At 44.1% G+C, this 14,435-nt stretch overlaps 1 protein-coding gene across 1 annotated transcript in view; it reads left to right on the plus strand.

Annotated features, from left to right (window-relative positions):
- Positions 1-368: 368 nt before the first annotated feature.
- Positions 369-14,435, plus strand: part of FAM83B (family with sequence similarity 83 member B) — a 107,259-nt gene continuing 93,192 nt past the window's right edge. The window contains exon 1 of the mRNA XM_063919653.1: positions 369-424. The gene's annotated coding sequence lies outside the window, so the exon portion shown is untranslated. The remainder of the gene's footprint in view (positions 425-14,435) is intronic.

The raw sequence follows: 14,435 nt of genomic DNA on the forward strand, positions 1-14,435 counted from the left end.
ATTAAAGGGGCTAAGAATATACTGTATGAGAAACTATTTCAGAGTCCTTTGACTAACATACTAGTCATATGTTAGTGTTGGTAAAAAGCACAGGCTGGAACTGTCATTATAACAATTCCCGCCCCCATTATTACATCAGTGAGCGTACTGTGCTTAATGAAACCTTCAGGATTGCCTGGCCTTTGTATTATACCTTTCTGCAAAAGGGAAGGGCTTTTAGTTTAAACAGGTTATGTACTGCATTTGAGGCGGTGTCATATAACAAGTTATTTGCATGTTACAACAGGTTAACACACCTGTCTGCCAAGGGCTCTATGCATGAGGGCTAGCCAAACCCAAACACATTTCTCTCATATCTCCACCAGAGCTCTGACACATTGGACTGATTTGAATCACGCAAGCTTCTCCCTGTTCCCATTTCATGGTAAGTAACACAGTGTACATCTGTGGCTTTCTTTCATCCAAGATTAGTTCAAAAACGAATATATTCATTTACAAGCAGCAAACTGTGAAAAGCTTATGTTTTGTCAGTTGTTTTAACCCATGAAAGGTGGTGATAAACACCAAGTAGCTAAAGGAAATCACTACTAGTGTAATTCATGACTGGACTATAAGGCAGATCTTTTGACAGGACTATATTACCCTTACTACTACTACTACTAACAGATAATAATAATAATAATAATAATAATAATAATAGAATAAAAGACACTGTATGGATAGGTCTTCTGGGAGTCCAGTTTTATAAAGACTCATCCTGGCGATTGTCACAGAAATGTTTATCTATGTGGACAGGGAGGAATATACAAAATACAGTTTATTGTTACAGTGTATCTTTCAAACGTATAAGTATTTTTTAGTTTCTATAACTTATAGGTTTCATTCTAATACTGTACAACATTGTAGGGAGGGAGAGGGGACAGAAGAACAGATGCACAATGTACTGTAAGCATATTAATAATAATAAATATTTAAATCCTCTATACTGTACCAGTACTGTATCTACTGTAAACATTTTATCAGGACAAGAACATTTTCGTTTGTACAGTAGTTGTAAAATTGTAGTAAGTTGGAACAGTGAATTGAACACATTTGGAATATTCTGTATTTCTTTGTCTTTTTTAACTTCCTTTTTGTATACCGTTCAGTGTTAAACTCACGAAAACAACTCATGTCATCCCATTACTGTATATACAGTAGTTATGGGTAGAGAGAGGTGAGCTTTAGGACCTGTGTAGTGACTTGTCACTGCTGTACAGTATATTCCAGACGTAAGAGATCATATAAGCATTTCAAACAACGCATGATTAAAAATGTATTTTTCTGCCATATACAAAAGCAGTGTGAATTTTACATATTTATGTGGAGATTACCTTCGAAAACAAAGTCACATATATATGTTCGACATGTAAAAACAACTTTGATACATTTTAACTCCATTTGAGCTTTTTTTAAAGTCATTTCCAAATGTGAGTACTGATTACAGGCCTATTACCGCTTTCACATCGCTTTAACCGTACGCAGTGTCTTGACTGGGGAATGAAGGGCCCACCGGGGGGATGCTGTTGTAGGGGCCCATGCTTAAGGGTGTGGCCAGCCACCACAGAGGTTTGGCTAACCATTACAGAGTACATGTTCTGTGTCCCTTGGTAAATATATAATAAACCATGTTCTTATGAAGTATAATGTAACATTTGCATAATTCATGTGCACTAGGATAGAGACTGGAACCTGATTCCTAGAGGAGGAGGAGGGCCTACAGGCAGTTGGGCCTACTGGTGGTTTCCCCTGTTCCCCTGTGGGCCAGTCCGACTCTGACCGTACGACCCGGTTGAGACTCCTTTCAGACTGACGGCACCAACCCGGCAAATGGGCAGGTTGGTGATGTCAGCAGTGACATGTGTGGAGGCAGCGCCTGGGGATCAGATCATCTCCAAGCGCCGCCTGTGCCTCTAACACCACCTATACCTATACTGTGAACGGGTCCCGGGTTGCATTAACTCGGCAACTCGTTCACACTGCACGTGACCCAGTAATAGTCCAGGAATAACCCTGCTTTATTCACGGGTTGAAATATCAGGTCAGGTGACCCGGGAATTCGGGATGTAACCCTTTCACACAGCACATCGACCTGCGTCGACCCGGCAATACACCCAATTAATTGTGCGGTGTGAAAGGGGTATGAAATGAGTAACACAATGACACTCCCATTGTTGTGAGGCTTTGCTGCTCTGTCAAATGACTTGTTAGAAAGACATGCCTTAGCTGATGTCAACTTCTAAAGCAGTATTGTGTTTCAGCGATGAAAACTCTTCATATTTATACAAATTCTGTGCATCTTTGCTGCACTCACTGCAAACAGTCCCTATCAGTCGTTTTTTCGTGTTTTTTTCCCCAAAAATGCATCTTAGTTGCAACGCAGTATGACTAGGATACACAAGGCAATTGATTTGATATGACACTTGTACTGAATATCTGTGAGCGACTGAGTCTCTGAATCTGTACATGAAGTGCTACAAAGTAGCAGGAGCAGCTTTTTTAAACTACATGTTCTGTGCTGCTCCATTTGACTGGTGATTTGTAACTTTTATGTGAAATTTCCAGATTTTAATTTTGTTGTTCTTTTTAACAATGACAATAAAAATATCTATCTATACAGACTCAGTCACACACAACATACAAGTGTCATATATCATATTAATTAGCACAGTTTCCTTTTGCATCCTAGTCTTATCATTGCATTATGACTAAGATGCATTATTAGCGAAAAAGATGCCCGACGTTAGCAGAGTTGCACAGGAACTGGCGACTCACTCACGTGAAACATCTCGCACTGCATGGTGTAATGAGGCTAAATGTATGAGTACACATATGTAAATACAGATGTAGCCACTGTAATCTCTGCTGAGATGTGTACACATGGACATATGAATCGCGGCCAGTGGTCATTTGTAACACAGCACATATAGTTGCGGGTGCGATCGCAGCTTTCGTTTCTTATGACTGTGCGCATGCATACACAATTCAATATGAATGATAAGTAAGTTCACATATGGGTAACACACCTATGTGTGACACCACCTGTCGAAAGTGACCAATAAAAAGTGCCTCTAGTGCCTCTAGTGTAATTTTGTTCAAACAAACACCTTAGTGCTCAACATTAGGTAATGTGGTATAAAGGACTGCACCAGAAAATAGAAATGTATATGCTTATCTCAATTGGACATTGTCCAGGGGCAAAAAATTCATCCCCGTCACCCGTGCCACTCCCCTTTAAAACAGGGAAACAAATACCATATGTGGGTATGTGTGTATATCTATATCTATATATATATATCTATATATATATATATCTATATATATATTAGAGATGTGCACCGGAAAGTTTTCAGGTTTTGTGTTTTGGTTTTGGATTCGGTTCCGCGGCCATGTTTTGGATTCGGACGCATTTTGGCAAAACCTCCCTTAAAAAATTTTTGTCGGATTCGTGTGTGTTTTCGATTTGGGTGTTTTTTTTTTTCAAAACCCCCTCAAAAACAGCTTAAATCATAGAATTTGGGGGTAATTTAGATCCTATAGTATTATTAACCTCAATAACCATAATTTCCACTCATTTCCAGTCTATTCTGAAAACCTCACACCTCACAATATTATTTTTAGTCCTAAAATTTGCACCGAGGTCGCTGGATGACTAAGCTAAGCGACCCAAGTGGCCGGCACAAACACCTGGCACATCTAGGAGTGGCACTGCAGTGTCAGACAGGATGGCAAAATTGACCCAAACATCACATGATGCAAAGATAAAAAAAAAAAAGAGGTGCAAGATGGAATTGTCCTTGGGAGCTCCCACCCACCCTTATGTTGTATAAACAGGACATGCACACTTTAACAAACCCATCATTTCAGCCACAGGGTCTGCCACACGACTATGGCTGAAATGACTGGTTGGTTTGGGCCCCCACCAAAAAAGAAGCAATCAATCTCTCCTTGCACAAACTGGCTCTACAGAGGCAAGATGTCCACCTCCTCCTCATCGTCCAATTCCTCACTCCTTTCCCTGTGTACATCCTCCTCACAGAGTATTAATTCGTCCCCACTGGAATCCACCTTCTCAGGTCCCTGTGTACTTTCTGAAGGCAATTGCTGGTGAATGTCTCCATGGAGGAATTGATTATAATTCATTTTGATGAACATCATTTTATCCACATTTTCTGGAAGTAACCTCCTACGCCGATTGCTGACAAGGTGACCGGCTGCACTAAACACTCTTTCGGAGTACACACTTGTGGGGGGGCAACTTAGGTAAAATAAAGCCAGTTTGTGCAAGGGCATCCAAATTGCCTCTTTTTCCTGCCAGTATACGTACGGACTGTCTGACATGCCTACTTGGATGCGGTCACTCATATAATCCTCCACCATGCTTTCAATGGTGACAGAATCATATGCAGTAACAGTACACTACATGTCAGTAATCGTTGGCAGGTCCGTCAGTCCGGACCAGATGTCAGCACTCGCTCTTGACTGCCCTACATCACTGCCAGCGGGTGGGCTCGGAATTCTTATCCTTTTCCTGGCAGCCCCAGTTGCGGGAGAATGTGAAGGAGGAGCTGTTGACGGGTCACGTTCCGCTTGACTTGACAATTTTCTCACCAGCAGGTCTTTGAACCTCTGCAGACTTGTCTCTGCTGGAAAGAGAGACACAACATAGGCTTTAAACCTAGGATCGAGCACGATGGCCAAAATGTAGTGCTCTGATTTCAACAGCTTGACCACCCGTGAATCCTCGTTAAGCAAATTAAGGGCTCCATCCACAAATCCCACATGCCTAGCGGAATCGCTCCGTTTTAGCTCCTCCTTCAATCTCTCCAGCTGCTTCTGCAAAAGCCTGATGAGGGAATGACCTGACTCAGGCTGGCAGTGTCTGAACTGACTTCACGTGTGGCAAGTTCAAAGGGTTGCAGAACCTTGCACAATGTTGAAATCATTCTCCACTGCGCTTGAGTCAGGTGCATTCCCCCTCCTTTGCCTATATCGTAAGCAGATGTGTAGGCTTGAATGGCCTTTTGCTGCTCCTCCATCCTCTGAAACATATAGAGGGTTGAATTCCACCTCGTTATCACCTCTTACTTCAGCTGATGGAGGGGCAGGTTCAGGAGTGTTTGCTGGTGCTCCAGTCTTCGGCACGCTGTGGCTGAATGCCGAAAGTGGCCCGCAATCCTTTGGGTCACCGACAGCATCTCTTGCACGCCCCTGTCATTTTTAAAAAAAATTCTGCACCACCAAATTAATTGTATGTGCAAAACATGGGACGTGCTGGAATTTGCCCACATGTAATGCACGCACAATATTGGTGGCATTGTCCGATGTCACAAATCCCCAGGAGAGTCCAATTGGGGTAAGCCAATCTGCGATTATGTTCCTCAGTTTCGGTAAGAGGTTTTCAGCTGTGTGCCTCTTATGGAAAGCGGTGATACAAAGCGTAGCCTGCCTAGAAACGAGTTGGCATTTGCGAGATGCTGCTACTGGTGCCGCTGCTACTGTTGTTGCTGCGGGAGGCAATACATCTACCCAGTGGGCTGTCACAGTCATATAGTCCTGAGTCTGCCCTGCTCCACTTGTCCACATGTCCGTGGTTAAGTGGACATTGGGTACAACTGCATTTTTTAGGACACTGGTGACTCTTTTTCTGACGCCTGTGTACTTTCTCGGTATCGCCTGCCTATAGAAGTGGAACCTAGATGGGATTTGGTACCGGAAACACACTACCTCAAGAAATTCTCTAAGTCCCTGTGAATTAACGGTGCTTACCGGTCACACGTCTAACACCAACACAGCTGCCAAGGCCTGATTTATCCGCTTTGCAACAGGATGACTGCTGTGATATTTCATCTTCCTCGCAAAGGACTGTTGGACAGTCAATTGCTTACTGGAAGTAGTACAAGTGGTCTTCCGACTTCCCCTCTGGGATGACGATCGACTCCCAGCAGCAACAACAGCAGCGCCAGCAGCAGTAGGCGTTCCACTCAAGGATCCATCGGAGGATCCCAGTCAGGAGAGGACTCGTCAGACTTGCCAGTGACATGGCCTGTAGGACTATTGGCGTTCCTGTCTAAGGAGGATATTGACACTGAGGGAGTTGGTGGTGTGGTTTGCAGGAGCTTGGGTACAAGAGGAAGAAGGGATTTAATTGTCAGTGGACTGCTTCCGCTGTCACCCAAACTTTTTGAACTTGTCAATGACTTCTGATGAATGCGCTCCAGGTGACGTATAAGGGATGATGTTCCTAGGTGGTTAACATACTTACCTCTACTTATCACAGCTTGACAAAGGCAACACACGGCTTGACACCTGTTGTCCGCATTTCTGTTGAAATAATTCCACACTGAAGAGGTGATTTTTTTTTTTTTTTTTGACCAGGCATGTCAATGGCCATAATTATCCCACGGACAACAGGTGTTTCCCCTGGTGCCTGACTTAAACAAACCACCTCTACATCAAAATCCTCCTTGTCAATTTCCTCCTCAGCGCCAGCAACACCCATATCCTCATCCTGGTGTACTTCAACAGTGACATCTTTAATTTGACTATCAGGAACTGGACTGTGGGTGCTCCTTCCAGCACTTGCAGGGGGCGTGCTATTGGTGGAAGGAGCCACCTCTTCCCGTCCAGTGTTGGGAAGGTCAGGCATCGCAACCGCTGTCACAATTAGACTCTCCTTGAGGATTTGTGATTTAGAAGAACGCACAGTTCTTTGCTGTGCTTTTGCCATCTTAACTCTTTTCAGTTTTCTAGCGGGAGGATGAGTGCTTCCATCCTCATGTGAAGCTGAACCACTAGCCATGAACATAGGCGAGGGCCTCAGCCTTTCCTTGCCACTCCGTGTCATAAATGGCATATTGGCAAGTTTACGCTTCTCCTCAGATGCTTTTAATTCAGATTTTTGGGTCATTTTACTGAACTTTTGTTTTTTGGATTTTACATGCTCTCTACCAGGACATTGGGCATCGGCCTTGGCAGACGACGTTGATGGCATTGAATCGTCTCTGCCATGACTAGTGGCAGCAGCTTCAGCACTAGGTGGAAGTGGATCTTGATCTTTCCCTATTTCACCCTCCACATTTTTGTTGTCCATTTTTAAATGTGTTGAATTATATGCCAGTAATATTATTATATCAATAGCAATGGCCTACTGTACTGTACAACTACAAACTGTTGGTCACCAAAATGCTGCACTGTACTACTATATATACTGCTCACAACAATGCAACACAGATATGGATACTTGCAGTGACACGGAGCTGCAAGATATAGCAATGGCCTACTGTACTGTACAACAACTATATACTGTTGGTCACCAAACTGCTGCACTGTACTACTATATATACTGCTCACAACAATGCAGCACAGATATGGATACTTGAAGTGACACGGAGCTGCAAGATACAGCAATGGCCTACTATACTGTACAACTATATACTGTTGGTCACCAAAATGCTGCACTGTACTACTATATATACTGCTCACAACAATGCAGCACAGATATGGATACTTGAAGTGACACGGAGCTGCAAGATACAGCAATGGACTACTGTACTGTACTACTATACTGGTGGTCACAAAAATGCTGCACTGTACTACTATATATATATATATATATATATATATATAGTATATACTGGTCACACAACAATGCAGCAGATATTGAGCAATGATGATCAGGATACTGTCTAGAACTGAGTCTGACACAGAACTGCAAGATACAGCAATGTCCTACTGTACTGTACTACTATAATTATATACTGGTGGTCCCCACAATGCAGCAAACTGAGCACAGATATTTGCAGCACACTGAGCACAGATATGGAGCTTTTCAGGCAGAGAACGTAGATATTTGCAGAACACTGAGCACAGATATGGAGCTCTTCAGGCAGAGAACGTAGATATTTGTAGCACACTGAGCACAGATATTTGCAGCACACTGAGCACAGATATTTGCAGCACACTGAGCACAGATACGGAGCTTTTCAGGGAGAGAACGTAGCCACTTCCTCTCCGTTCAATCTCCAATGCACGAGTGAAAATGGCGGCGACGCGCGGCTCTTTATATGGAATACGAATCTCGCGAAAATCCGACAGCGGGATGATGACGTTCGGCCTCGTTCGGGTTTACCGAGCACGGCGGGAAGATCCGAGGCTGCCTCGGACCCGTGTAAAATAGGTGAAGTTCGGGGGGGTTTGGATCTCAACGAACCGAACCTGCTCATCTCTAAAACACACACGACTTGCAGAATTATATAGATAACACTCTTAGCCAGTCTACAGGATCCCGCAGTGAATTGGAAGGGCTATGCTGTTTGCCAAGGGCCAGTCTGCAGCATGCAGATTCAGCGTTCACTGGTAAGTCCCATCTCACAGCCCAGCAGCAGCAGTGGGTGCACCTTCGCTTGCTGAAGCACAAGCTGAGGGTACCAGGATGGAGCCATCCTGTCCCCTATTGCAGGTGTTAGCAGGGCTCCTGGGACAGAACTGATTAATTAGGGCAGCACGGACGGTGTAATGATTAGCATTACTGCCTCACAGCATTGAGGTCATGGATTAGATTCCCATCTTAGCCCTAACTGTGTGGAGTTTGTATATTCTCCCCGTACTTGCGTGGGTTTCCTCCGGGTATGCCGGTTTCCTCCCAAATCCAAAAATACACTGGTAGGTTAATTGGATTCCAACAAAAATTAAACCTAACTTAAATGTGTGTGAGTGCACATGTGGTAAGGAATATAGGGGGTAATTCCAAGTTGATCGCAGCAGGATTTTTGATGGCAATTGGGCAAAACCATGTGCACTGCAGGGGAGGCAGATATAATGTGCAGTAAGAGTTAGATTTGGGTGGCATATTTTGTTTCTGTGCAGAGTAAATACTGGCTGCTTTATTTTTACACTGCAATTTAGATTGCAGATTGAACACACCCCACCCAAATCTAACTCTCTCTGCACATGTTATATCTGCCTCCCCTGCAGTGCACATGGTTTTGCCCAATTGCTATAAAAAATCCTGCTGCGATCAACTTGGAATTACCCCCATAGATTGTATGCTCCACTGCGGCAGGGACTGATGTGAATGGCCAAATATTCTTTGTAAAGCGCTGCAGAATATGTGTGCACTATATAAACAACTGGTAATAAATAAATAATAAATAATTGGGGTGGATGCACTAAGCAGTGAAAAGAGTGGAGAAGTGAGCCAATGGAGAAGTTGCCCATGGCAACTAATCAGATGCTCTGTATAATTTTATAGTATGTAAATTGTAAATGTTACTTTAATGCTAATTGGTTGCCATGGGCAACTTCTCCACTGGCTCACTTCTCCACTCTTTTCACTGCTTAGTACATCTCCCCTTGACTCTGCTGCAGCGCGTGCGGCACAGAGCTCCATTGGAAGAGCAGCATTCACGCTTGGATCCCGCTGTGATCCACACAGGTGCTGCTGTACATGCAAGTGCCCCTTCAGGGCTTGGAGCCCGAAGGCAGGCATCTTCATTGTCTCTGAGAGTTATGCCCCTGATGTTGTCCTTTCACTATATGTTATAAGTCACTCACAAGTTCTACAGATAACCTCAACAGAAATATATCTCATTGTGTAAAAGTGTTTCCAAGAGTACTTCCTTTTTTTAAATGATATGTAGAAAACCATCAATATAAAAACATGATAACAATGCATCTCTCACACAGGGGAACATGTACTAAGCCTTGGAGAGTAATAAGGTGGAGAGATATAAACTACCAGCCAACCAGCACCTAATGTCAAACACAGCCTGTAACATGGAAGTTAGGAGGTGATTTGCTGGTATTTATCTCTTTCTACTTTATCACTCTCCAGGGCTTAGTACATCTTCCCCACAATGATTCTGAAAGCCAGGTAAATTGATAGGTAGATGGTTCCTCCTCTTGCGGTAAGGCAGGACCTGAATACGTAGCATCTGGTACTCCCAGATCACAGTGGACAGAACTACAGTACCTGATGCGTTTCATCTTGGGCAAGACTTTTGCAAAGGGCAATGTTATTATGGCTCTGTTCACGTAGAGCCCCTTGCATCTAATTTGATGATGTATTGACATTATGTAAAAGTATCATTAGTCATGTGACTTAGAGGTCTATGTACTAAGCCTTGAAGAGAGATACAGTAGATGGAGATAAAGTACCAGCCAATCAGCTCCTGATTGGCTTAGTATATCTTCCCCTATGTACAAAGCCCTGGAGAGAGATAAAAAGGACAGCGATAAAGTACCAACCAACAATTGGCGTTTCCATAATGGGTGCAATGTGTGCGGTGCACATGAGCCCCTGGGCCCCTGGGACCAGGGGGGGCCCACACCGCACTCACTGCACACATTTAAATACTTACCTTACCGGAGTCCAGTGGCGGGTGCAGCAATCGTGGGGGAAATCGGCGCCAAAATGACCGCAGAGCAAGCGCAGTAGCCAAATTTGTCTCCAGATCATGGCAGGAGCCATGTTTCTGGAGACCTGCGCATGCGCAGTAGACTCTGGCACAATGTCGGAGTCTACAGTGCTGTACAGAGGAGGGGACCCACCCAGAGGTGCACATGGGTCCCCTCCTCTATAGAAACGCCCCTGCAACCAACCAGATACTAACTGTAATTTTTCAAACAGCCTGTAACATGGCAGTTAGGAGCTGACTGTCCGGTACTTTATATCTGTCTACTTTATCTCTCTCCAAAACTTAGTACATTGGAGTGTTGTTGGGAGGTAGAGAGATAATGGAGACCCTTCAAAATGTTGCTATAAGACCAGAGTAGATTGAGAGAGAACCCACTGATATTTTTCTACTCTTAATTAATAGAGATGAGCGGGTTCGGTTTCTCTGAATCCGAACCCGCCCGAACTTCATGGTTTTTTTCACGGGTCCGAGCAGACTCGGATCCTCCCGCCTTGCTCGGTTAACCCGAGCGCGCCCGAACGTCATCATGACGCTGTCGGATTCTCGCGAGACTCGGATTCTATATAAGGAGCCGCGCGTCGCCGCCATTTTCACACGTGCATTGAGATTGATAGGGAGAGGACGTGGCTGGCGTCCTCTCCATTTAGATTATAAGAGAGAGAGATTTACTGGAGCTTAGGACTAGGAGGAGTACTGTAGAAGTGTAGAGAGTGCAGAGAGTTTACTAGTGAGTGACCACCAGACAGTGCAGTTTATTTAATATATCCGTTCTCTGCCTGAAAAAAGCGATACACACAGTGACTCAGTCACATACCATATCTGTGTGCACTGCTCAGGCTCAGCCCAGTGTGCTGCATCATCTATATATATTATATATCTGTCTGACTGCTCAGCTCACACAGCTTATAATTGTGGGGGAGACTGGGGAGCACTGCAGTGCCAGTTATAGGTTATAGCAGGAGCCAGGAGTACATAATATTATATAGTGAGTGACCACCAGACAGTGCAGTTTATTTAATATATCCGTTCTCTGCCTGAAAAAAGCGATACACACAGTGACTCAGTCACATACCATATCTGTGTGCACTGCTCAGGCTCAGCCCAGTGTGCTGCATCATCTATATATATTATATATCTGTCTGACTGCTCAGCTCACACAGCTTATAATTGTGGGGGAGACTGGGGAGCACTGCAGTGCCAGTTATAGGTTATAGCAGGAGCCAGGAGTACATAATATTATATAGTGAGTGACCACCAGACAGTGCAGTTTATTTAATATATCCGTTCTCTGCCTGAAAAAAGCGATACACACAGTGACTCAGTCACATACCATATCTGTGTGCACTGCTCAGGCTCAGCCCAGTGTGCTGCATCATCTATATATATTATATATCTGTCTGACTGCTCAGCTCACACAGCTTATAATTGTGGGGGAGACTGGGGAGCACTGCAGTGCCAGTTATAGGTTATAGCAGGAGCCAGGAGTACATAATATTATATTAAAATTAAACAGTGCACACTTTTGCTGCAGGAGTGCCACTGCCAGTGTGACTGACCAGTGACCTGACCACACTGACCACCAGTATAGTTAGTAGTATACTTATATTGTGATTGCCTGAAAAAGTTAAACACTCGTCGTGTGACTTCACTTGTGTGTTGTTTTTTTTTTTATTCTATAAAAATAAAACTCATTCTGCTGACAGACAGTGTCCAGCAGGTCCGTCATTATATAATATATAATATATACCTGTCCGGCTGCAGTAGTGATATATATATATTTTTTATATCATTTATCATCCAGTCGCAGCAGACACAGTACGGTAGTTCACGGCTGTGGCTACCTCTGTGTCTGCACTCGGCAGGCAGTCCGTCCATAATTGTATACCACCTAACCGTGGTTTTTTTTTTCTTCTTTATACATACATACTACTACGACATCTCTTTATCAACCAGTCTATATTAGCAGCAGACACAGTACAGTATGGTAGTTCACGGCTGTGGCTACCTCTGTGTCTGCACTCGGCAGGCAGTCCGTCCATAATTGTATACCACCTAACCGTGGTTTTTTTTTCTTTCTTCTTTATACATACATAGTTACATAGACATCTCTTTATCAACCAGTCTATATTAGCAGCAGACACAGTACAGTACGGTAGTTCACGGCTGTGGCTACCTCTGTGTCTGCACTCGGCAGGCAGTCCGTCCATAATTGTATACCACCTAACCGTGGTTTTTTTTTCTTTCTTCTTTATACATACATAGTTACATAGACATCTCTTTATCAACCAGTCTATATTAGCAGCAGACACAGTACAGTACGGTAGTTCACGGCTGTGGCTACCTCTGTGTCTGCACTCGGCAGGCAGTCCGTCCATAATTGTATACCACCTAACCGTGGTTTTTTTTTCTTTCTTCTTTATACATACATAGTTACATAGACATCTCTTTATCAACCAGTCTATATTAGCAGCAGACACAGTACAGTACGGTAGTTCACGGCTGTGGCTACCTCTGTGTCTGCACTCGGCAGGCAGTCCGTCCATAATTGTATACCACCTAACCGTGGTTTTTTTTTCTTTCTTCTTTATACATACATACTACTACGACATCTCTTTATCAACCAGTCTATATTATTAGCAGCAGACACAGTACAGTACGGTAGTTCACGGCTGTGGCTACCTCTGTGTCTGCACTCGGCAGGCAGTCCGTCCATAATTGTATACCACCTAACCGTGGTTTTTTTTTCTTTCTTCTTTATACATACATAGTTACATAGACATCTCTTTATCAACCAGTCTATATTAGCAGCAGACACAGTACAGTACGGTAGTTCACGGCTGTGGCTACCTCTGTGTCTGCACTCGGCAGGCAGTCCATAATTGTATACTAGTATCCATCTCCATTGTTTACCTGAGGTGCCTTTTAGTTGTGCCTATTAAAATATGGAGAACAAAAATGTTGAGGTTCCAAAATTAGGGAAAGATCAAGATCCACTTCCACCTCGTGCTGAAGCTGCTGCCACTAGTCATGGCCGAGACGATGAAATGCCAGCAACGTCGTCTGCCAAGGCCGATGCCCAATGTCATAGTACAGAGCATGTCAAATCCAAAACACCAAATATCAGAAAAAAAAGGACTCCAAAACCTAAAATAAAATTGTCGGAGGAGAAGCGTAAACTTGCCAATATGCCATTTACGACACGGAGTGGCAAGGAACGGCTGAGGCCCTGGCCTATGTTCATGGCTAGTGGTTCAGCTTCACATGAGGATGGAAGCACTCAGCCTCTCGCTACAAAAATGAAAAGACTCAAGCTGGCAAAAGCAGCACAGCAAAGAACTGTGCATTCTTCGAAATCCCAAATCCACAAGGAGAGTCCAATTGTGTCGGTTGCGATGCCTGACCTTCCCAACACTGGACGTGAAGATAATCTGTGAGGAGGGGGATGTACACGGTGATATATCGGAGGGTGATGATGAGGTGGACATCTTGCCTCTGTAGAGCCAGTTTGTGCAAGGAGAGATTAATTGCTTCTTTTTTGGGGGGGGTCCAAACCAACCCGTCATATCAGTCACAGTCGTGTGGCAGACCCTGTCACTGAAATGATGGGTTGGTTAAAGTGTGCATGTCCTGTTTTGTTTATACAACATAAGGGTGGGTGGGAGGGCCCAAGGACAATTCCATCTTGCACCTCTTTTTTCTTTTCTTTTTCATTGCATCATGTGCTGATTGGGGAGGGTTTTTTGGAAGGGACATCCTGCGTGACACTGCAGTGCCACTCCTAAATGGGCCCGGTGTTTGTGTCGGCCACTAGGGTCGCTAATCTTACTCACACAGTCAGCTACCTCATTGCGCCTCTTTTTTTCTTTGCGTCATGTGCTGTTTGGGGAGGGTTTTTTGGAAGGGACATCCTGCGTGACACTGCAGTGCCACTCCTAGATGGGCCCGGTGTTTGTGTCGGCCACTAGGGTCGCTAATCTT

This window comes from Pseudophryne corroboree, chromosome 4 (assembly GCF_028390025.1).
Source record: "Pseudophryne corroboree isolate aPseCor3 chromosome 4, aPseCor3.hap2, whole genome shotgun sequence".
Lineage (NCBI taxonomy): Eukaryota > Metazoa > Chordata > Amphibia > Anura > Myobatrachidae > Pseudophryne > Pseudophryne corroboree.